Source organism: Lolium perenne, chromosome 1 (genome assembly GCF_019359855.2).
Source record: "Lolium perenne isolate Kyuss_39 chromosome 1, Kyuss_2.0, whole genome shotgun sequence".
NCBI classification, from domain to species: Eukaryota; Viridiplantae; Streptophyta; class Magnoliopsida; order Poales; family Poaceae; genus Lolium; species Lolium perenne.
Window position 1 is genome coordinate 137,661,234 of NC_067244.2, and position 24,880 is coordinate 137,686,113.

Here is a 24,880-nt window from a genome sequence, read left to right on the forward strand (position 1 = left end):
CTTGCATGCTCTCCGTTGCTAGTAGAGGCTCTGGCCAAGTTGATACTTGTGACTCCAAGAGGGAGTATTTATGCTCGGTAGTGGGTTCATGCCTCCATTGAATCTGGGACAGTGACACAAAGTTCTAAGGTTGTGGATGTGCTGTTGCCACTAGGGATAAAACATCAATGCTTTGTCTAAGGATATTTGTGTTGATTACATTACGCACCATACTTAATGCAATTGTCTGTTGTTTGCAACTTAATACTGGAAGGGGCGCGGATGCTAACCCGAAGGTGGACTTTTTAGGCATAGATGCATGCTGGATAGCGGTCTATGTACTTTGTCGTAATGCCCTAAGTAAATCTCATATTAGTCATCATGATATGTATGTGCATTGTTATGCCCTCTCTATTTTTCAATTGCCCAACTGTAATTTGTTCACCCAACATGCTATTTCTTATTGGAGAAACACCACTAGTGAACTGTGGACCCCGGTCCATTCTTTTACATCTGAATACAATCTACTGCAATCATTGTTCTCTGCTGCTCATTGCAAACAAACATCATTTTCCACACCATACGTTTAATCCTTTGTTTACAGCAAGCCGGTGAGATTGACAACCTCACTGTTAAGTTGGGGCAAAGTATTTTGATTATGTTGTGCAGGTTCCACGTTGGCGCCGGAATCTCTGGTGTTGCGCCGCACTACACTCCGTCACCAACGACCTTCACGTGGCCCTTGACTCCTACTGGTTCGATAACCTTGGTTTCTTACTGAGGGAAAACTTGCTGTTGTACGCATCACACCTTCCTCTTGGGGTTCCCAACGGACGTGTGCTTCATGCGTCATCAAGACTGTTTTCTGGCGCCGTTGCCGGGGAGATCAAGACACGCTGCAAGGGGAGTCTCCCACATCCAATCTCTTTACTTTGTTTTTGTCTTGCTTTACTTCATTTTATTTTACTGCTTTGTTTACTTTCTATATTAAAAATAAAAAAATTAGTTACTTGCTTTACTTTATTTACCGTCTTGTTTGCGTTCTCTATATCAAAAATACAAAAAAATTAGTTACTTGCATTTACTTCATTTATCTTTTGTTTATTTCATCATGTTTCCTCCTAAGTTCACTCTGAAAGATATACCGGTAGGACAAGGGTCTATCATTGGAAGAGATAATATAGAAGCATTTTTCACTCATGTTAGTATGGTTGAAGATTTTGAAGATAGACACTTGGTAGAACTTGCTCCTACTTATGAAATTTCTACTGCCTCTTTAGTACACATGTTGGAAGCTAGATTTGTTAATCTCAACCCTATAATGCAACATATGTTTCTTACACTCTGTGATATGAAAGAAGGAGAAAGAAAGAATTTTTTTAGAAACCCTTCTTAAAGAATTCGGTGATGTAGCTAGAGAAGCTAGAAAAGTCTTTATTAAACATAAGATGCTTGGCTTTTACACCAATTTTTCAAATACCCTTGAAAAGATGGAGAAAGATAGACTAAAGTACACTAATAAAGTCAATTGTGAGGGGGAGATTAAAGCACCAATACCTTGCAAGCTCTTAGGAATGTGCGAGGCACTAGAAAAGAATTTTGATTGGATTGTTCTGGAAAATTTATTTGAGGAGGATAGTAAGCCTAAAAGTAATAAAAGAGGAGCCTCTGAAACTTACATAGACAAGATACAATGCATAGTTGAGAAAACTCCAAACCCCTCTGTTGATGCTTCATCTCTTGATAATACTTGATATACACTTTCTGCGCCTAGCTGAAAGACGTTAAAGAAAAGCGCTTATGGGAGACAAGCCACTATTTTACTTCTGCACTTTTATTTTATATTTGAGTCTTGGAAGTTGTTACTACTGTAGCAACCTCTCCTTATCTTTATTTTATTGCATTGTTGTGCCAAGTAAAGTCTTTGATAATAAGGTTGATACTAGATTTGGATTACTGCGCAGAAACAGATTTCTTGCTGTCACGAAATTGAGTAGCCCCCTCTGTAGGTAACTCAGAAAAATCAAAATCTGCCAATTTACGTGCGTGATCCTCATATATGTACGCAACTTTCGTTCAATTTGAGCTTTTTCATCTGAGCAAGTTAAGTGCCCTAAAAAATTCGTCTTTACGGACTGACCTGTTTTGACAGATTCTGCCTTTTATTTCGCATTGCCTGTTTTGCTATGTTGGATGGATTTCTTTGTTCCATTAACTTTCAGTAGCTTTGTGCAATGTCTAGAAGTGTTAAGAATGATTATGTCACCTCTGAATATGTGAATTTTTGATTATGCACTAACCCTCTAATGAGTTTGTTTTGAGTTTGGTGTGGAGGAAGTTTTCAAGGATCAAGAGAGGAGGATGATACAATATGATCAAGAAGAGTGAAAACTCTAAGCTTGGGGATGCCCCCGTGGTTCATCCCTGCATATTTCAAGAAGACTCAAGCATCTAAGCTTGGGGATGCCCAAGGCATCCCCTTCTTCATCGACAACTTATCATGTCACCTCTAGTGAAACTATATTTTTATTCCGTCACATCTTATGTGCTTTACTTGGAGCGTTTGTATGTTTTTTTTGTTTGAATAAAATCGGATCCTAGCATTCTTTGTTTGGGAGAGAGACACACTCCGCTGTTGCATATGAACACATGTGTTCTTAGCTTTACTTTTAATATTCATGGTGAAGGTTGAAACTGCTTCGTTCATTGTTATTTGGTTGGAAACAGAAAATGCTTCATGTGGTAATTGGTATAATGTCTTGAATAATTTGATACTTGGCAATCGTTGTGCTCAAATAGATCATGTTTAAGCTCTTGCATCATGTACTTTGCACCTATTAATGGAGAACTACTGTAGAGCTTGTTGAAATTTGGTTTGCATGATTGGTCTCTCTAAAGTCTAGATATTTTCTGGTGAGGTGTTTGAACAACAAGGAAGACAGTGTAGAGTCTTATAATGCTTGCAATATGTTCTTATGTAAGTTTTGTTGTACCGGTTCATATTTGTGTTTGCTTCAAACAACCTTGCTAGCCCAAAGCCTTGTATTGAGAGGGAATACTTCTCGTGCATCCAAAATCCTTGAGCCAAAAACTATGCCATTTGTGTCCACCATACCTACCTACTACATGGTATTTCTCTGCCATTCCAAAATAAATTACTTGAGTGCTACCTTTAAAATTTCATTCTTTGTCTTTGCAATATATAGCTCATGGGAAAATAGCTTAAAAACTATTGTGGTAAAGAATATGTAGCTTATGTATCTTATTTCTTATAAGTTGCTTGTTGAGCGGTAACCATGTTTCTGGGGACGCCATCAACTTTTACACCTTTGTTGAATATCAAGTGAGTTGCTATGCATGTTCGTCTTGTCTGAAGTAAGGGTGATTTATCATGATCAAATGGTTTGAGTATGCATATTGTTAGAGAAGAACATTGGGCCGCTAACTAAAGCCATGAATCATGGTGGAAGTTTCAGTTTGGACATCAATCCTCAATCTCTTCTGAGAATATTATCTGTTGTTGAATGCTTATGCATTAAAGAGGAGTCCATTATCTGTTTTCTATGTTGTCCCAGTATGGATGTCTAAGTTGAGAATAATCAAAAGCGAGAAATCCAATGCGAACTTTCTCCTTAGACCTTTGTACAGGCGGCATAGAGGTACCCCTTTGTGACACTTGGTTGAAACATATGTTATGCAATGATAATCCATGTAAATCCAAGCTAATTAGGACAAGGTGCGAGCACTATTGGTATTCTATGCATGAGGCTTGCAACTTATAGGATGTCTTATGCATAACACATATGAATTATTACTACCGTTGACAAAATTGTTTCTATGTTTTCAAAAATAAAAGCTCTAGCACAAAAATAGTAATCCATGCTTCCCTCTGCGAAAGGCCTTTCTTCTACTTTATGTTGAGTCAGTTTGCCTACTTCTTTCCTTTCTTCTACTTTATGTTGAGTCAGTTTACCTACTTCTTTCTATCTGAGAAGCAAACACTTGTGTCAACTGTGTGCATTGGTTCCTACATACTTGCTTATTTGCATTCATCATATTACTTTGTGTTGACAATTATCCATGAGATATACATGTTGAAGTTGAGAGCAACTGCTGAAACTTATATCTTCCTTTGTGTTGCTTCAAAACTTTCTACTAAGAATCTATTGCTTTATGAGTTAACTCCTATGCAACTCTCATTGATGCTTGTCTTGAAAGTACTATTCATGAAAAGTCTTTGTTATATGATTCAGTTGTTTATTCATTGTCTTTAACATTGCTTCGAATCACTTCATTCATCTCATATGCTTTATAATAGTATTGATCAAGATTATGATAGCATGTCACTTCAGAAATTATCTTTGTTATCGTTTACCTACTCGAGGGCGAGTAGGAACTAAGCTTGGGGATGCTTGATACGTCTCAAATGTATCTATAATTTCTTATGTTCCATGCTAGTTTTATGACAATACTCACATGTTTTATACACACTTTACATCATTATTATGCATTTTCCGGCACTAACCTATTGACAAGATGCCGAAGAGCCAGTTTCTGTTTTGTGTTGTTTTTGGTATCAGAAATCCTACAAAGGAAATATTCCCGGAATTGGACGAAATCAACGCCCAGGGACTTATTTTTCCACGGAGCTTCCAGAAGACCGAAGAGCATACGAAGTGGGGCCGCGAGGTGGCCAAACCACAGGGCGGCGCGGCCAAGGAGGGGCCCGCGCCGGCCTGTGGTGTGGGCCCCTCGTTAGCCCTCCGACTCTGCCCTTTCGCCTACTTAAACTCTCCATCGCGAAAACCCTAACACCGAGAGCCACGATACGAAAATAGTTCCAGAGCCACCGCCGCCGCCAATCCCATCTCGGGGATTCAGGAGATCGCCTCCGGCACCCTGCCGGAGAGGGGAATCATCTCCCGGAGTACTCTTCATCACCATGATCGCCTCCGGACTGATGTGTGAGTAGTTCATCATTGGACTATGGGTCCATAGCAGTAGCTAGATGGTTGTCTTCTCCTCTAGTGCTATCATGTTAGATCTTGTGAGCTGCCTATCATGATCAAGATCATCTATTTGTAATGTTACATGTTGTGTTTGTTGGGATTCGATGAATATGGAATACTATGTCAAGTTGATTATCAATCTATCATATATGTGTTGTTTATGATCTTGCATGCTCTCCGTTGCTAGTAGAGGCTCTGGCCAAGTTGATACTTGTGACTCCAAGAGGGAGTATTTATGCTCGATAGTGGGTTCATGCCTCCATTGAATCTGGGACAGTGACAGAAAGTTCTAAGATTGTGGATGTGCTGTTGCCACTAGGGATAAAACATCAATGCTTTGTCTAAGGATATTTGTGTTGATTACATTACGCACCATACTTAATGCAATTGTCTGTTGTTTGCAACTTAATACTGAAAGGGGTGCGAATGCTAACCCGAAGGTGGACTTTTTAGGCATAGATGACCCAGGTTAATTTAGTGTCCGCAGCCCGTCTTAAATGGACACTAGGTAACTTTTATTTCCATTGCTATAAACCAATGGGATTATTGCGGATTTTTCAAAAAAAAAAAGGGCATGGGATACCATTTTGGCTCCTTGGCGCATTTGCACTAACCTGTGAGTAAACTTGCTAGAAATGGCAATTTTGTCCTTCAGAAAAATAGAATCGTTTAGACAACATACATTGTCTTTGATGCGCGTGCAAAGTGGTGTACACATGCGCAACCGAATAAAATCCTCTTTCATTGATCCTGATGCTCATAACTTAGATTTCAACAAAGAATAATCAAACTGTCGAATGACTATATTTTTTGTCCAACGACATTCTCTTGTAGGATTGAGCTCTTGTGATTTAGCCATGTGCCCTTTGGTGAAATGATTTCCAAATATTCCACCACTAGCAAGCACACCATAGGTTGGAATCATACGTACCTTGATGGTGTCTCTCAAGTATATAATACTCCGTATTGTACAAGAATTTATCCATACCGCGATCATAAAAAAATGGGTGCTTCCAATGGAATTAAGTTGACATTATTGGAGCTGATAGCAAGAAGAGTCGCCCTTATCTTAATACGAAGGGAATGTTACTATGCAAGTTGCTTGCGATTCCAGCCTGAGTTTGATACCCGAAGCAGGAGCACCTCACATGCAACAGCGTTCAAGCGTGATCCGTATGGCCTGGTAGATAAGCATGCATGCCTGGAACATGGTTACTACCAACATATACGCAGGTGATCGATCTGGCTGCTGGCCCGCATTATCGGGAACAGAAAAGAGGTTTGCCTTTTGCAGTGTAAAGTGAGTGAAATTAGTTGTTATTCCTTAAAGCTTTGCAGAATCATATCTCCATCTGCAAATTGTTAATAGGAGTTAGTACGTGCCAATGAGCAATAACCAATAAAGGAAGAGGCCTTCTCAGCATAGTTGATCGACGAACATAGTCAGCTTTACGCATCACTAGTGGAAAACAGAGCTTCCGTGGGAGCCTTTTGTCGCGGGCGCGCCTGCACCCGCGACAAATTGCCTGGCCACGTCGCCCCGAAACCATGTGGAGCGGGCAGGGCCTTTTGTCGCGCCCTTTTGTCGCGGGCCGTATTACGACCCGCGACAAAAAAGGGGTCTGAGCTGGCGCCTTCCTGTCGGCACCCTTTTGTCGCGGGTCGTAATACGGCCCGCGACAAAATGTCCATGCCTATATATATAGAAGCAGCCAGCCACCCCCCACCTCATTTTTTCCTTGGTGGTGAAGGTGGAGGTGTATGCTAGCTCATTTTTTCTACATGTGCACAAGAGGTGTTTGATGGAATGCTTGTGAGAGGGATGCCACTTGGTTTTATTTGATAAGATTTCTCCTCTTTTTGATCCTAAAAGGTTAGCTACTATTTTCTCGACTATATATATATGCATAGTCCGTACAATACTAATTTTAGCAAGGTGATTGCATCTGATACATATATAATTGTACTTATGATGCAGATGAGTCATCCATGGATGTACGGTAACCGATGTGCTCCCGCTTTCAGAGAGGGCGTGAATTCTTTCCTGCTTGTGGCCGAGGCCAACAAGTCGAAGCAAGGTTTTATGTGCTGTCCATGTCTAAAATGTAAGAACGAGAAGGATTACTCTTGCTCAAGAGACATTAAGAGCCACCTGCTTCGGTTTGGATTCATGTCCAGCTATAATGTTTGGACCAAGCACGGAGAAGAAGGGGTTATGATGGAAGACGGCGATGAGGAAGAAGATAATGATGACCAGTACCGATCTATGTTCTCTGAATGCTTTGATACCGCAATGGACGACAATGAAGAAGAAGGAGGTGAAGAACAGGCATCAGATGATCCTGTTGATGATGATCTTCGTCGGGCCATTTCTGATGCAAGAAGAGACGTGGCACGGATAAGGAGAGGTTGCAGTTCGACAAGATGTTAGAGGACCACCACAAATTGTAGTACCCAGGTTGTGAAGATGGGCATAGAAAGCTGGGTAGCATATTGGAATTGCTGAAATGGAAGGCAGAGGTCGGTGTGACTGACTCGGGATTTGAGAAATTGATGATAATATTAAAGAAGCTGTTTCCAAGAAATAATGAATTGCCCGTCAGTACATATGAAGCAAAGAAGCTTGTCTGCCCTCTAGGATTAGATGTGCAGAAGATACATGCATGCATTAATGACTGTATCCTCTACCGCGGTGAGAAGTACGAGAATTTGAATAAATGTCCGATATGTGGTGCATTGCGGTATAAGATCAGAAAAGATGACCCTGGTGATGTTGAGGGCGAGCCACCCAGGAAGAGGGTTCCTGCGAAGGTGATGTGGTATGCTCCAATAATACCACGGTTGAAACGTTTGTTCAGAAACAAAGAGCATGCCAAGTTGTTGCGATGGCACATGGAAGAACGTAAGAAAGACACGATGTTGAGTCACCCCGCTGATGGTCGGCAGTGGAGAAACATCGGGAGAGAGTTCCCGGATTTTGCAGGTGAGGCAAGGAACTTATACTTTGGTCTAAGTACAGATGGCATGAATCCTTTTGGGGAGCAGAGCTGCGATCCACAAGACCTGGCCCGTGACTCTATGTATCTACAACCTTCCTCCTTGGTTGTGCATGATGCGGAAGTTCATTATGATGCCAGTGCTTATCCAAGACCCAAAGCAACCGGGCAACGACATTGATGTGTACCTAAGGCCATTAGTCGATGAACTTTTGGAGTTGTGGGCCAAACCAGGTATACGTGTGTGGGATGAGCACACGGAGCAAGAATTTGACCTACGAGCGTTGCTATTCGTAACCATCAATGATTGGCCTGCTCTCAGTAACATTTCAGGACAGACGAACAAAGGATACAATGCATGCACACACTGTTTAGATGAGACTGAAAGTAAATATTTGGGAAAAAGCAGAAAAGTTGTTTACCCGTTCAATCGTCGTTTCCTTCCGCGCAAGCATCCCTTAAGGAAAAAAGGCAAGCATTTCGATGGCGAGGCAGACCGCCGTCCGAAGCCTGTCTCCCGTAGTGGTGCTGATATATTTGACATGGTCAAGGATTTAAATGTTATCTTTGGAAAGGGTCCAGGCAGTCGACCTGTTCCGAAAGACGATGACGGACACGCGCCCATGTGGAAGAAGAAATATATTTTTTGGGAGCTAGAATATTGGAAAGTCCTGGAAGTCCGCTCTGCAATCGATGTGATGCACCTGACCAAGAATCTTTGTGTGAATATTCTAGGTTTTCTGGGCGTGTATGGAAAGACAAAAGATACACCAGAAGCACGGGAGGACCAGGAACTTCATAAAGGACGAAACGGCAATCATCCAGGGCAGTTTGTAGGGCCTGCCAGCTACGCTCTTACCAAACAAGAGAAGGAGATCTTTTTTGAAGCCCTATTCAGTATCAAGGTTCCGTCTGGTTTCTCGTCGAATATAAAGGGGATAGTAAATATGAAGGAGAAAAAATTCCAGAACCTGAAGTCCCATGACTGTCACGTGCTTATGACACAATTGCTTCCGATTGCATTGAGGGGACTTCTACCAGAAAATGTTCGACTAGCCATTGTGAAGATATGTGCATTCCTCAACGCAATTTCTCAGAAGGTAATGGATCCAGAAACTTTGTCAGGATTACAGGAAGATGTGGTCCAATGTCTTGTCAGCTTCGAGTTGTTGTTCCCACCATCCTTCTTCAATATTATGACGCACCTCCTCGTTCACCTAGTTGAAGAGATTAGAATTCTCGGTCCTGTATTTCTACACAATATGTTCCCCTTCGAGAGGTTCATGGGAGTCTTAAAGAAATATGTTCATAACCGAGCTAGGCCGGAAGGAAGTATCTCAAAGGGCTACGGAACTGAGGAGGTCATTGAGTTTTGTGTTGACTTTCTTCCTGACCTTAAGCCGATTGGTGTTCCTGAATCTCGGTATGAGGGGAGGCTGACTGGAAAAGGCACACTAGGAAGGAAAGCAACGGTGTGGAGGGACAAGATTTCTTTCAATCAAGCACACTACACAGTTCTATACAATTCCAGCTTGGTGGCTCCGTACATCGAGAAACATAAGAATGTTTTACGAGAAATAAACCCGGGCCAGCCCAAGTCCTTGATTACACGTCAACACATGAATACCTTCGGCAGTTGGTTGCAAAGACATCTCATTAATGACCCATCTGTTGTGGAACAGCTGTACTTGTTGGCCAGGTTACCATCTTCAAACATATGTACATTCCAAGGGTACGAGATAAATGAGAATACATTTTACACGATCGACCAAGATAAAAAGAGCACCAACCAAAACAGCGGTGTCCGCTTCGATGCAAAAGACGAGAATGGGCAGACCACCACATATTATGGATACATAGAGGAGATATGGGAACTTGACTATGGTCCCACTTTTAAGGTCCCTTTGTTTCGGTGCAAATGGGTGAAGCTCAGCGCTATACATATTGACGATAAGTACGGTATGATAACAGTGGATCCCAACAATCTTGCGTACCTGGACGAGCCTTTTGTCCTAGCCAACGAGGTGGCTCAAGTTTTCTACGTGAAGGACATGTCTAGCAAATCAAGAAAAAGAAATCAACAAAAGAATACATCAACCGAGGAGCCAAAGCGCCACATAGTTCTTTCGGGGAAAAGAAACATCGTGGGAGTGGATGACAAGACAGACATGTCAGAAGATTATAATAAGTTTAAAGAAATTCCGCCCTTCACGGTGAAAATTGACCCAAGCATATTGCTAAATGATGAAGATTCTCCATGGCTACGGCGTAGAAGATCACAACACTAGATGGCGATGTAATAATGTATTCTTCATATATAGTTCCCAAGACAATCTCTACATTTATGTAATAATGAGAACCCTTTCCCCAACACTGTTAGAGGAGACGGAGTCTTTCATGGGCTTGCATGGAAATTTTTCCGAGGAGCAGCTTCCGAAGATGCCGTAGGGCGTGTGCACCAACGACATCTTCGAGAAGCTGCGCCACGGGAGATTTCCCAACCCTTTCCTTCATCCATGGGAATGAAAATGTGCTTGGCTTGTTGATCTGCTTGGCAAGGCGTATCGATGCTCCTTTTATAGGAACGGCACCGCTTCTACTTTGTCTTAATCCTTCGACAGGCCGTCGTGCGCTACATGCTTTATCTCATCGAGCAGTGCGTCCACCCACGCGTCCTTATCCTGCCGACACCTTTAGTCGCGGTTGCAGCCACCAACCGTGACAAAAGGTTACCGACACATCCTTATCATGCCGACAACTTTAGTCGCGGTTGCAGCCACCAACCGTGACAAAAGGCCCTCCTAGATAAGCCTCCCCCAGTCTTTTGTCGCGGTTTGAGCCTCCACCCGGGATGAAAGTTTCGCGCGCCACTTCGTTCCCGCCTATTTTCTTCCCGCATTCCCGCCATTTTTCCACTATATATATGTAGGCTTGGACTCATATCTGCAAACCTCATCACTCTCTCCCATGGCTTCCATCGTATGTCTAACACCCCGGGAGGCGGAGGCGCTTTGCGCCTCGAACTACCCCTGCCCGCCCGGCTACCGCGTCCCGACCGGCTGGTTGCTGAGCGTCGGAGGCGTACCAGTCCCTCCTATCCCTCTTGGTGTGCCACGCGAGATGGCCATCACGAACCACTACTATTTTGAGCTCACGCCTGAGCAGCGGAGGAATCCCCAGTGGCATCCCAACTACAGCCCGACTTGGGACAGCTTCTTCATCAATCGGCGTGAGAGGGCGGTTGCCAGGTACGAGGAGGACGGCCCGCCTCCTTCGAACTTCAACGAGGCCGGCCGTCGGATGTGGTGGCGCGGCCGGACTCTCCAGAGCGTCCTGGCCTATCGTGGCCCCCGCCTGTGCTACCCTCAATCCCAGCCCACGCGTGCTCACCCGCCGAGGTTGGACAACCGCGACCCCGATGCTAGCGACGATGGCGTCGGCGACTATGATGACTACAGTGGCGAGTATTATAGGGCTAGGCACGACTATGATTGAATGGCTCCAACATTCGAATCTGGCCATGTATCTTAATTTTCAGTTGAGCTCTGTACTTTAATTTCAGTTCAGTCGTAATAAATTTCATGTCAACCACTTTATTGAACAAACAACCGTCAACGACTTTATAAACTAAATTTAAACTAATAGAACCGACAACGACTTTATTGAAATTACAATAAAATAGATAAATTACTAGTCTAGTCTCAGTCGTCGTCGGAGGTTGTCTCCGTCCAAATGTCATCCCACCGAGGGTCGTCTTCGGTCCAAGTTGTATTCGGGTTCTCGAGCTCGAAGTTGGCGATGGTCCGACGGTGGCGCCTGTTGGACCTGCGTTGTGCCCTAAGGATAGCGAAGAACGCGTCGGTGTTGTCGACATCGTTGGGGAACTGCGCCCTCCACTGGCGCATCAACTGCTCGTCGTGCTCGGCGATGGCGATCCTGCGCTGCACCTGGCGGTGCCGTCGACGGTCCTCGTCGTCGACGAGGCACTGCGGTGGCGCGAGGAACTCTGCCTCCTCTGGCGATTCAACATCCGGGAAGTTCATGTCGCGCCGTGGCCGCCGAAAACGCCACGCCGCCGCATCGTAAGCGCGCGCCGCCAGCTCCGGTGTGTTGTACGTGCCGAGGGTGAGGCGGAAGCCACCGGCGCGTATCTCGGCGTAGAACCTACCGCTCGGACGCACTCAAACGCCACGGAAACCGGACGCCCCTCGACGACGTGGAGGCATCCCGGAGATGAATGAGCAGAGGCGGTGGAGACGTGTGGTTGCGCCCGCACTCGTCGCTCTATATAGCGCACGCGGGCAGCGACGGGGCGAGGAGCGTGGAAGAGGCGGCGACACGTGTAAGCCACGGCTACACACGTCGCACGCCGGCAGCGACGGGGCGAGGAGCGTGGAAGAGGCGGCAACACGTGGTGAGGCACGTGTAAGCCACGGCTAAACATGTCGCACGCCGGCAGCGACGGGGCGAGGCGCGTGGAAGAGGCGGCGACACGTGGAGAGGCATGTGTAAGCCACGGCTACAAACGTCTATGTTCGTTGTGAGATGCAAATAGTTATATGGATGTCATATTCATGTTCATTGTATTTTTCTGACAAATTTTCATATATAACACTTTTCTATTTGATTTACCATTTAAAAGTTATTGAAATAAGAAAAAAGAAAAAAGAAAAAAAGAAAAAAGAAAAAAAACAGAGCTGATCCGTGTCCAACGGCTCCAGGCCGTTGGATTCAAACGGCCGGAGCCGTTGGATGCGCAGTGCCACAGATCGGCCAAACCCCCCTTTTGTCGCGGGTGGTGGCTCAACCCGCGACAAAAGACCCTCCCTTTTGTCGCGGGTGGTAGCTCAACCCGCGATTAAAGGGGGGCCTTTTGTCGCGGGTTGAGCCACCACCCGCGACAAAAGGGGTCGAGGTATAAAAACCTCCGCGCGTCGCGGCGAAGCCACAACCCGCAACTGGAGGCCAACCCTAGCTACACCTTGCCGCCAGGCTGCCAAAATTTGGAGCGCCGCCGCCGCCGCCGCCGACGCGCCGCCGCGCCCTCGACGTCCTCCTCGACGTCCTCCTCTGCCCGCCGCCGCCGGCGCCGACGCGCCTCGCCGCTTGGCCGCCGCCGCGCTCGCCTCGCCCTCGGCCGCCGCGCGCGCCTCGCCTCGCCCTCGGCCGCCGCGCGCGTCGCATCGCCTCGGGCCGCCGCCGCCTCCTCGCCTCGCCGTCGGCCGCCGCCGCCTCGCCCTCGGGCCGCCGCCTCGCCCCTACAGAGAGGTAGCGCCCTGGCCGCCGCCTCTCGGAGCACTTTTTTTTCTTTTTTTAATTACTGTAATTTTGTTTTAGTTTATAAATTTTTGTAATTGTTTTAGTTTTAGTTTTTATGTAATAATTAGTAGTTAGTTTAATAGTTTTTAGGTTTTACTTATTTTAGTTCTTTTAGTTTTTATGTAATAATTAGTAGTTAGTTTAATAGTTAGTTTAATAGTTTTTAGGTTTTAGTTGTTTTAGTTTTTTCCTTACGCGACGTGCACATACCGTATCAATATAGGTGGGTATATATAGATGGGCTCGATATGGGTTTCGATGGACCCAACACAAAGAAAAACAAATATGCCCCCTCAACTTAGTTTAGGGGGAGCACCGGAGCAACCCTCTTTAGTTAGTTATTTAGTGTATTTAGTTAGTTATTTAGTGTATTTAGTTATATGTATTTAGCCCTAGCGGACGACTCCCTCTCGCGAACACCCCCGACGCCGACACCCTCTCCTCTCCCTCCCTCTCGCGCTCGTCCCGTGCTCCCTCTCCCTCTCGCGATCACTCGACGCCGCAACTCCCCTCTCTCTCCCTCTCCTCTACCTCTCGCGAACACCCCCGACGCCGACACCGGCCCTCTCCTCTCCCTTTCGCGCAATCGCCCTCGTCCCGTGCTCCCTCTCCCTGTCGCGATCACTCGATGCCGCAACTCCCCTCTCTCTCCCTCTCCTCTACCTCTCGCGAACACCCGAGCCTCTCGCAAACACGCGTCGCCGACACCCTCTCCCTCTCGCAAACACGTGTCGCCGATTAGGGTTAGGGTTTGGTTTGTGTTTGATTAGGGTTAGGGTTAGAACATGTACTTATCGATTTAATTATTTTGCAGAAACAATGGATCCATTCGAACGGGACTTGGAACAGGAAGACATGTTCGCGGACATAATCCGCGATGGTACAGAAGCCGACCGAGAAGACCGCGACTCCGGTGATGGAGAAGCCCGCGGCTCCGGTCATGGAGAAGCCGACGGCTCCGGTGACGGAGAAGCCGACGGCTCCGGTGACGGAGAAGCCGACGGCTCCGGTCATGACGAGGTATTAATGGAATTCTATATGTACATATGTATTGAGGCATTAGTATAGAGGCATTAATGCAATTCTATATGTATTCTCTTAGGCCTCCGAAGATAAGATAGAGAAACGAGGCCCGGCAAAGAAGTTGACCAAAAAAGACCACTTCACAATTGAAGCTATATCACCGGAAGGCCAACCGGTGGTACCCGCGAATGTTGGAGTGACATTTAAAAATCAGTGCGGAGTTGTGGTTAGAGATCGTATCCCGATCACTGTCAGAGAATGGAACAAGACCAAGAATGTGTCCGAAAATCAGGTTGCCGATAGGTACAAAGACACACTTTTCAGAGACCTCATGGCACATTTCACTTTGCCAGATTTGGGATCGGAGTCTGAGAATGCTAAGCAGCGGGCGCTAGTGAAGAAATGGGCTCTTAAGAAGATGGGGGAACTTTTCCGGGCGTATAAGAACCGGTTATGGAAAAATTATAAGAAAGACAAGAAGCCTCCATTATTCGAGAACTACCTAGCGAAGCAGGAGCATAACTGGGAAGAATTTGTGAGGTACAAAGAATCAGAGGAGGCTGTGAACCTGTCAACGAAAAACAAGAAGAATGCAAGCGAAAAGAAATATCACCATCATACGGGGCGAGGGGGCTACGGAGTAGCCATGCCTAAGTGGGATGCACAAGAGGCTGAGATGGAGCTGAACGGGATCACTCCAGAACCCACGGGAGAAGGATGGGACACTAGGGCTCGAAATTGGTTCCTCGCGCATGGCTGTGAGTATGACATGAAGACAGGGAACATTGTTGAAAGTGACACCAGGGTTAGGGTACCCAGGCAAAAATGGATTGAAGTGACGACAGATATAAAGGCGGGAAAACTAAAGTTTGCTCCCAATAGAGAGAAAGACTTGCTGACGCTTGTCCTCAGTAATCCTGAGAAGGGAGGACGAACAAGAGGCTTCGGCCCTAGTGTTCCGTGGTCGCTTGGGTTTCCGGCCGACGCGGAGACTTATAGAAGCCGAGCGAGAGCTAAACAACGCCAGCTGGAGGTGCAGAATGACCGGATGGCCGAGTTCCAACGCCGACTTGACCAGCAGCAGCGGGAGCTTCAGCAGCAGCAGCGGGAGATAAATGAACTAAAAGGATAGCGCCCGCCAGATAATACCGCTGACATATCTCAGCGACGAGACAGCAGCGTGGCCGACTCGGAGGCCCCTCCTACACGGATGATGATAAATGCCGGTCCTGGCGACCCCTTGGATGGAATCAAGGAGCAAACACCTTGTGATCTCCATGAGGTGTTCAGGAAGGTTTCTGTTAAGGTGGCGGTCGGCTATGTCTTACCGGCATTTGGACCTGAAGGTGAGCCGGCAACATGGCATGGCAATCCGATTCCAGCTGGCTATGCTCGTGTCGGGGTGGATTCAGTTGTCCCGTCGTGGGAGACATTGGAGCTCGATATCCCTGGAGGTGATGGGGGCTTACACTCAGAGAGGTGCTGGGAGAAATCATTCTCTGGGAAAAGAAGAACATCAGGCTGCCAGGCTGGGTAGCACCTAGTACCAGTCGTCCCAGCAGGTCACCATCACCTCCTCCAGGTGATCGCAGGCCACCATCACCTCCTCCTACTGATCACATGTCGCCACCATCACCCCGTGGGTACGACGTCGACCACGACATCGGTAGTCCATCTCCATCTCCAGCGCCGCCGCCTCCGCCCACTAAGACTCGGAATGCACCCAGCCGGAAGCGTTTCAAGAGTCCTGTCCGCAAGATGTCGCCCCTCCCAAAAGTACCAAAGGTTCCTCCCCCCCGTCCTTACGATCGTACCCCGGAGGAAAATGATGCCATTGTTAAGAAATACAATTATGATTTTTTTCATAAGCCAAAACCTCCAGCGCCAGAGCTATACACAGATAAGCAAATAGAATATGCTACTAGTTTTCTGAACACACTATCGCAGTATGAGTTACACGAGAAGAAGGATGACTATACACGCACTCTTGCGAAGGTAATTGACCAAAAGAAGGATGAAAAGGCTAAGGAGAAGGACATTGCTGGCACGAGCAAATCATCAGCTAGAATTGCAGCTGAGAAAAAGTCAAGTTCAACAAGTGCACCCCTCAAGGCCAAGCAAACGACAAAAGGCAAAAAGAGAAAGGAAGTTCCCCTCCTCGGTGCTCAGCCCAAACAATCGATCCCAGCACTCAAAGTGCTTAATGTTCCCAAGGTGTACCAGGAACATGGTGGTATCGATATGGAAGAAGCTGCAAGGCTAGCGGCTTCATGTTCAGTTACCGTGGAGGAATTGCTACTTGCAGTAGATGTTGCACTACCCATTGCTGATATAGCTCCTAAATTTGTCTACGGGGCCGACTTGGTCAACAGAGAGCAGCTGCATAAACTGCCAACACATATGCGGAATTTGCATCAGTGGTACCTTGATGCATGCAAGGAGAACATAATGTACATCGTGGCGAGTATACCATGGGAATATTACTACCGAAAGGAGGAGATCCATATTGAGATGAATGAACTCTGGCAGTTATTCAATCTAGATGCCCTCGACAAATCTCTCATGAGTTGCTATTGCTTGTAAGTTGTTAACTACATATAAGTTCATTTTCATTCAGTTCATGTTCGTTTTCATTGCATATATATACTCATTATATCTTATGTGTTCTCTTATGCAGACTGAAGATCAGTGAATGCAAAAGTAATAATATTATCAATGTTGGGTTTATTGACCCAGATAAAATACATGTTGAAACGGTGAAGCATAAACGCGAAGAAACGGGGGGAAACCTACTAAGGTTTTTGGGGGAGCAATATTTCTGTGATTCAATATTGTTTCCTTACAACTACGAGTGAGAGTCTTAATGATCTTTTATGCACATTCAATTTTTCTTACTCGATGTTAAGTGTAATTCCTGACGTATATGCATAACATGTGCAGCTTCCACTGGATTCTACTAGACATTCAACCTGATAAGGGAATAGTTGAAGTAAAAGACCCACTGAGTAGAGGCGTGGACGGGTTCCAGGACTTGCAGAAGTTGCTCCAAGTGTAATTTCCTTCATCGCCGCGCTTTATCTTTCGTGAGATATCAATTAATTATCCACTCATTCAATCATTCTTTTGCCTGGCAGGGCTTGGCAAGCTTTGAAGAATCATCATAAGGAGATTACCTTTGCAAAGAAGCTAACATTTACTCCTGTACCGTGCCCCCAGCAGCCACAAGGGACGAATCTATGTGGATACTACGTTTGCGAGTCCATTCGCATGTTAACCACTGAGAAGCAGAACAAAAATAAATTCGACGTAAGCAATAACATTCACAACTTTATTTATTATCATCAATATTTCGTTATCAAGACTGATATAGTCATACTCATCTCATTTTCGTATATAGGTCGACTTCATGCGGGACAGACTCCAACCAAAGGAACACGCACTAGGAATCGCGGAGGAACTGGCGGGACTTTTGGTTAGAGAAGTAATAAACAACAAAGGCTTGTTTAGTCCAAATAGATGCTCTACCTCCAAATAGACGGTCGTTAGTACCGCTTGTCGATCGTGAGCTCCATGTATATATGTAGGGAATCTACGAATATGTGTAAGGGGAATCGACTTTTGCTTCCAATATTTGTTTGATCGATCTATATATATATATATATAATGAATGAACGTGTACAACTTCTAGTAGCATACAAATATATGCAACTTTTATTTTCGAACGAAAAAAATGAAATAACAGGCGGTCGGTGGCGGGGGGGGAGGGGTGCTGCACCCCTCAAACCCTAAAGCAGCAGCGTTGTGCGCGCGCCACGTAGAGGGCCTTTTGTCGCGGGTGGTAATACCGCTCGCGACAAAAGGGCCTGTGCCCTGCGCGCCCCGCGACTGCCACGTGGTGGACCTTATGTCGCGGGTCGTAAGCGACCCGCGACAAAAGGCCTACCTTTTGTCGCGCCTTGCTTGTCGCGGATGGCCGCCCGCGACAAAAGGCCCTTACCACCCGGAACAAAAGGCCTGTTTTCTACTAGTGCATGTCACATCCACCCTACAAGCGAACGTACGTCATTAGCTACCCAGTTAACTAACTAAACTCTGTGATACAAAGCACATGCCAAAATGCTAGAATGCAGAGGCCTAACGACCATCACAACAGCAACAATAAGGACACGCCAAAGGTAAACAGGGTACGTCGTGTTGCTCATGAAACGCATATTGCCTAAAAGGACTAGAACAACCTACTTATAATTCATCCAAGAATGTGTGGGTGCATAATGGAGCTAGCTAGGTTAATTAGAGAGCTTCTAAGAGAGGGTGTGCGGGAGCATATCACATGCCGAACACATACTTTGCTTTGGGGCAATGCTATCTGTGGTTACAGGCAGCCAGATGGGGAAGATGGGGAACAGGAGCTAGGCAACACCCTCATATATAGGTCGAACCTCAATAGTTGTAGTACTATAAAGAATGTACCAACAGAACATTCCTAGTTAACGACCTTCCACAAATCTATGTACTTGACCTGCAGAATAGTCATTCTCAAATATTCGATCACGCCCAACTCATAGATTAACACAGTACCATTGTTAATTTTATCGGATTTTGTCCATGTTCTTATTTTAATGGTATTTCACTCAAATTTTTAAATTTCATCGATTACAGGTGGTTCTGTAGTATTTTAGTCAATAAAAGTTCAGTGATACATGCATTTGAGTCATGTTCCAAAACATTTCAAGCTTTTGTCAAGCGTTGGTAAAACTGAGACTGATACTCCGGCTCTTTGGCCAACTTCTAACCCATGTTTTTTTGTGATGGAGGAAGTCCAATCAAACTCAAGAGCTTGGGTCATGATTTGAATCATATAACACTGGATGCTCTGTACGGCTCAACCCTCATCTTCGTATGGTGTGGGCCATGCCCGTAGAGATCTCCGGTCTGCTATTGGGAGCTGGCGGGCGGCGACATGGGGGCATGTTGATCTGCCTGTAAGATTATAATTGTCTCACAATTGATTGATTATTTAATAGAGTTACAACCGGCCAACTAGTGCTAACCCTAACTTGGATTACAAGCAATGATAATAGTAGTAAGGAGTAGACTTTGGGTTTGCTTTAGAATGGCGAATGTTAAGTAAATAGGTAGCAGTGCGCAAGGCTTCAGTCCAAAATTTTGGTGGCATTGAAGAGTGAACAAGAAGAGTACGAACCATATCATTGAGAATGCGAAGGGAGCATTCTGCTTTTCCAATTTGAGGAGAAGTGTATGGGCAGGAGAAGCGAGGAAGAATGCCATGGTGAACGTCGACATATCGTCGAAAATTGAGAAACATAGAGTGAATGTCGACATATCGTCAAAAATGAGAAATATAAGAGTGAACATCGGATTTGTTACGTAGTGGAAAAGTCCAAACAAAGTGTGTAAAATCATCTAATAGGATGAGATAATATTTGAAACCAGAGATATGTGGGGTGATGTCCAAAGATGACAATGTAACAATTCGAAAGGAAAAGTGCTAACATAATTTGATGAACTAAATGGAAGACGAACATGTTTTCCTTGCTGACACGATTCACAAACTAAAGAATTATGACTCTCTCCATTACATGAAATTGCAAACTCGCTAAGCATAGATGATAAAGTGGCGATGTGGGGGTGGTCGAGACGATGATGAGAAAGATCGACGGAGGCAGCCATGGAAGTGGGTTGAACGGCGGCCGGAGTTCCATTGAGATAGTAGAGGTCACCGGAGCTATTGAAGCGTGCGTTCTCCACCTTGGTCAGTTAGTCCTTCATAGATAAACCAAATGGATCAAAATCAACGGAGATAAGATTATCACGTGTGAGTTGGCGAGCATAGATTAAACTTTCGAAGCTGGTGCAACAAAAACATCATGAACAAGAAGGGGGTTTTGGGAAGTGGGAGTTTGAGTTTGGCCAATAGAATAAATTGGAATAGAAGAGCCGTTGCCAAGTGTAATGGAAGACAAAGGCGAGGAAGTTAAATTTCACAGCATATTATTCGAAGAAGACATGTGACTGGAAGCACCAGTATCGAAGATCCAATCCAAACCTGAGTTACCTTGGACAACAAAATTATTCAGGGCCTGGAGAAACGTAGATTGGTCTCAGCTTGGTGGCGGTGCAGGTGTCGATGCATATGGCAGAGGCACGTAGTTGGGGGTGATGCCATGAGAAGCAGAGGTGGCTGGTACGGCATGTACGGGCCACTGCCGTCCGCGGCGTACGGGTAGTAGGCGGGATCGGCATGGTAGGCTTTTGGAGGGTGTGATACGTCCAATTTGCATCACTATTTGTATTATAATCTACTGTTATTTATTGATATATTTCATATTTAGACATGATACTTATGTTATTTTATCTATTTTTTGCATGTTTGATGATTTTCACTGGATTTGCTCCCTGAGCTGGAATTCTGCTGAAAAAGTGGTCATCAGGGTACCATACTTCGGAAGATCAGAAAATTCCAGAAACTTTCACGAAGATCTTATTTTCCCAGATGATGGAGATAGCCAGAAGGACGACCTGAAGGGGGCCACCATTGGGCAATACAATGCCAGGCGCGGGCCCTACCCTGGCCGCGCCTGGGGCATGTATGGCCGCCCTGGCCCACATCTGACGCCGCTCTTTCGTGTATATCATCGCCACGAAAACCTAGGATCGGGGGCACCTCGCAGAAATATTTCGCCGCAGCTACGAGGCGGAGAACACCAGAGAGAGAAAAGCTCTCCGGCAGATAGGAATCTGATGGGGGAAATTCCCTCCCAGAGGGGACAATCATCGCCATCGCCACCGCCACCGCCATCGAGCTGGACTTCATCGTGCTCATCATCCTCATCATCTCCACCACCAGTACCAACATCACCGCCGTCTCCACCTCGTCCCGCTGTAACTATTTGGGTTGTACCTCGCATATTTCGAAGGGGAAACTCTCCCGGTATTGATTACTTGTTATATTTGATGCTATTGAGTGAAACCATCGGATTAAGGTTTATGTTCAGATTGTTATTCATCAATATATAACCACTGATCATGTTCCATATGTTGTCCCGTGAGTAGTTCGTTTAGTTCTTGAGGACATGGAGAAGTCTTGTGTTAGTAGTGGAGCTATGTGAGTAATATGTATTGATATGATATTTAAGATGTGGTGTTATTCTTTTAGTGGTATCATGTGAATGTCGACTATATCATACTTCGCCTTTATGGACCTAGGGGAATGCATCATGTATTTGGCTACTAATTGCGGGGTTGCCGGAGCGACAGAAACCTGAACCCCCGTTAGGAAACCATTACATGAGGGAGCGTAGGATCTCAGAGTTTAAGGTTGTGGTTAGATTTTATCTTAATTACCTTCTTGTAGTTGCGGATGCTTGCAAGGGGTTTAATCACAAGTATGTATTATCCTAGTAAGGGTAGTGCATTTGCATAGGTTCACCCACACAACACTTACCATACCAACAGAGATTATTCACGGATGCAACGCGAAAGCACTTGATATAAAACCTCACGTGTGTCCTCAGGAACGTTTGGTCGATATAAGTAGAACAACCGGCTTGTCCTTTGTGCTAAAAAAGATTGGGCCACTTGCTGCAGTTATTATTGCCGCCTTTTATTTACTCGCATTTTATTTATTTGAAATATCAAATACCCCTGAAACCACGTTTGCTAGTGTTTACAGAGAATCCTTCTTTGAAACTGCTCATCAACACCTTCCGCTCCTCGTTGGGTTCGACACTCTTATTTATCGAAAGTACTACGATACACCCCGTATACTTGTGGGTCATCAATACTATTTTCTGGCGCCGTTGCCGGGGAGTGAAGCTCTATTGAAGAGCGGAATCGGTAAAGGTAATTTTACTGCAAGTGTTGTTTTTCTGCGGAGGTGGCGTTTTGGCACACGCGTGCATATGCACTCATTATAAAAAATAATAAAAAACAATTTTAAAAATGTAAGAAAAAAGCTGATATAAAATTTTTGGTATATATCGTGACATTCTATGTTAGTTCACAAGTTTTTGCGGAAAAACAACATTTTGTGTGGTGTGTACAAAAAAGAAAAAAAATGGCCTATACGTAGTCGTTTTAGAGCATCAAAATTTGTCTTTTTTACATGAGCCATAGAAAAATGTTTTTTCTAGATGTACATGTAAAAATTTAGTTTAGAATTTTTTAACACTTTAAAATGTGGATTCACATAATGTGAGCATATGCTCATATGAGCCAAAGTGCATTTCCCGTTTTTCTGCTTGCTGATTTATTTCAGCGATGGAGTCATCTTCTTTGGACTCCTTATTTGGGTTTGTTCCTACCGCTGCTATGGTAGTGGGCAAATCGCCGCAAGCTCAAGTTGATCCTTTTAAAATACGTATGAAAATTGTGGAACGTGTTATGAATAACTGCTATTCAGGAGATGGAACTGTCCATCCGGGCGATCATTTGCTTTTTATACATGAATTATGCGAGTTGTTCAAGTGTGCAGGTATTACTATGGACAAAGTGAAGAGGAAATTATTCTCATTATCGCTTTGTGGAAGAGTGATGTCTACGCACGCTTCTATTCCTATAGACAGTGTTGGGCCTCCAAGAGCAAAGGTTTGTAGAACAGCAGCAAGTTTCCCTTAAGTGAATCACCCAAGGTTTATCGAACTCAGGGAGGTAGAGATCAAAGATATCCCTCTCAAACAACCCTGCAATTAAGATACAAGAAGTCTCTTGTGTCCCCAACACACCTAATACACTTGTCAGATGTATAGGTGCACTAGTTCGGCGAAGAGATAGTGAAATACAAGTAATATGGATGATTATAAGTAGTAATTGCAATCTGAAATAAAAATGGCAGCAAGCGAACATGTAGCATAACTTGTTGGAAACGGTGTTTCAATGCTTAGAAACAAGGCCTAGGGATCACACTTTCACTAGTGGACACTCTCAACAATGATCACATGATTGAATAAATAAATGCTACTCTCAAACACTCTCTTGTTGGATAACAAACACCATTCATTGTGTAGGGCTGCAAAAGCACACCTCAAGCCGGAGTAAACAAGCTCCACAGCGTCATAAAGGAATCACACACGATGCGCACACTGTCACCATCACACCGTGGAGAGTGACTCCGGAGTTCATATTAAAGTAACCTCTAGAGTGCATAATAGACAAGAGTATCATCTACATATTCAACTAGATTACAAAGCTCATGATCACAAAAAGATCACGCCATGGGAGAGAGAGATGAACCACATAGCTACCGGTAGAGCCCTCAGCCTCGGGGGAGAACTACTCCCTCCTCATCATGGGAGACAACAACGGCGATGAAGATGGTGATGGAGTCGATGGAGATGGCTTCCGGGGGCACTTCCCCATCCCGGCGGCGTGCCGGAATAGAGACTTCTGTCCCCCGAAACTTTACTTCGCGATGGCGGCGGCTACGTAACTTTTCGTGGAGGAAGACCGGGGCCCTTAGGGTTTTTACTTCTGGGAGAATATATAGGCGAAGCGGCAGCGTCGGAGGAGCCAGGGGGTGGGCTCCCCACACCTGGGCGCGGCAGTGGGCCTAGCCGCGCCGCCCTATGGTGTGGGGCCCCTTGGCCCCCCTCTGGCCCTTCCCTGGCTCTCTGGGTCCGTCTCGGCAAAATATTGACTTCTGTCTTCGTGGGGTCCAATTACGAGAATATTTCCTGTGTAGAATTTCTGAAACCAAAAACAGCAGAAAACAGGAACTGGCGCTTCAGCATCTTGTTAATAGGTTAGTCCCAGAAAATGCATAAAAATGATATAAAGTATGAATAAAACATGTAGGTATTGTCATCAAACTAGCATGGAACATAAGAAATTATAGATACGTTGGAGACGTATCAAGCATCGCCAAGCTTAGTTCCTACTCGCCCTCGAGTAGGTAAACAATAAAAAGAATAATTTATGAAGTGACATGCTACCAACATAATCTTGATCAATACTATTGTAAAGCATATGAGATGAATGAAGTGACCCAAAGCAATGGTCTATAGTTTGCTAACAAAAAGATAATGAGTAAACAACTGAATCATATAACAAAAACTTTTCATGAATAGTACTTTCAAGACAAGCATCAAAAAGTCTTGCATAAGAGTTAACTCATAAAGAAATAGATTCTTAATAAAAGGTCTTGAAGCAACACAAAGGAAGATTTAAGTTTCAGCAATTGCCTTAAACTTTTAACATGCATATCTCATGGATAATTGTCAACACAAAGTAATACGATGAGTGCAATAAGCAAGCATGTAAGAATCAATGCACACAGTTGACACAACTGTTTGCTTATAAGATAGAAAGAAGTAGGTAAACTGACTCAACATAAAGTAAAAGAAAGGCCCTTCGCAGAGGGAAGCAGGGATTAAATCATGTGCTAGAGCTTTTCAAATTTTGAAATCATAAAGAGAGCATAAAAATAAAGTTTTGAGAGGTGTTTGTTGTTGTCAACGAATGATAGTGGGCACTCTAACCCCCTTGTCAAACAGACTTTCAAAGAGCGGCTCCCATGAAGGACGTTATCTCTACCAG

At 44.9% G+C, this 24,880-nt stretch overlaps 1 long non-coding RNA gene across 1 annotated transcript; it reads left to right on the forward strand.

The window, feature by feature from the left end:
• Window positions 1–17,003: 17,003 nt before the first annotated feature.
• On the forward strand, window positions 17,004–17,672 carry LOC139831884 (uncharacterized). The gene is made up of 3 exons (XR_011746226.1): window positions 17,004–17,177; window positions 17,267–17,377; window positions 17,461–17,672. It is a non-coding gene; the product is annotated as an uncharacterized lncRNA (long non-coding RNA).
• The last annotated feature ends 7,208 nt before the right edge of the window (window positions 17,673–24,880 follow it).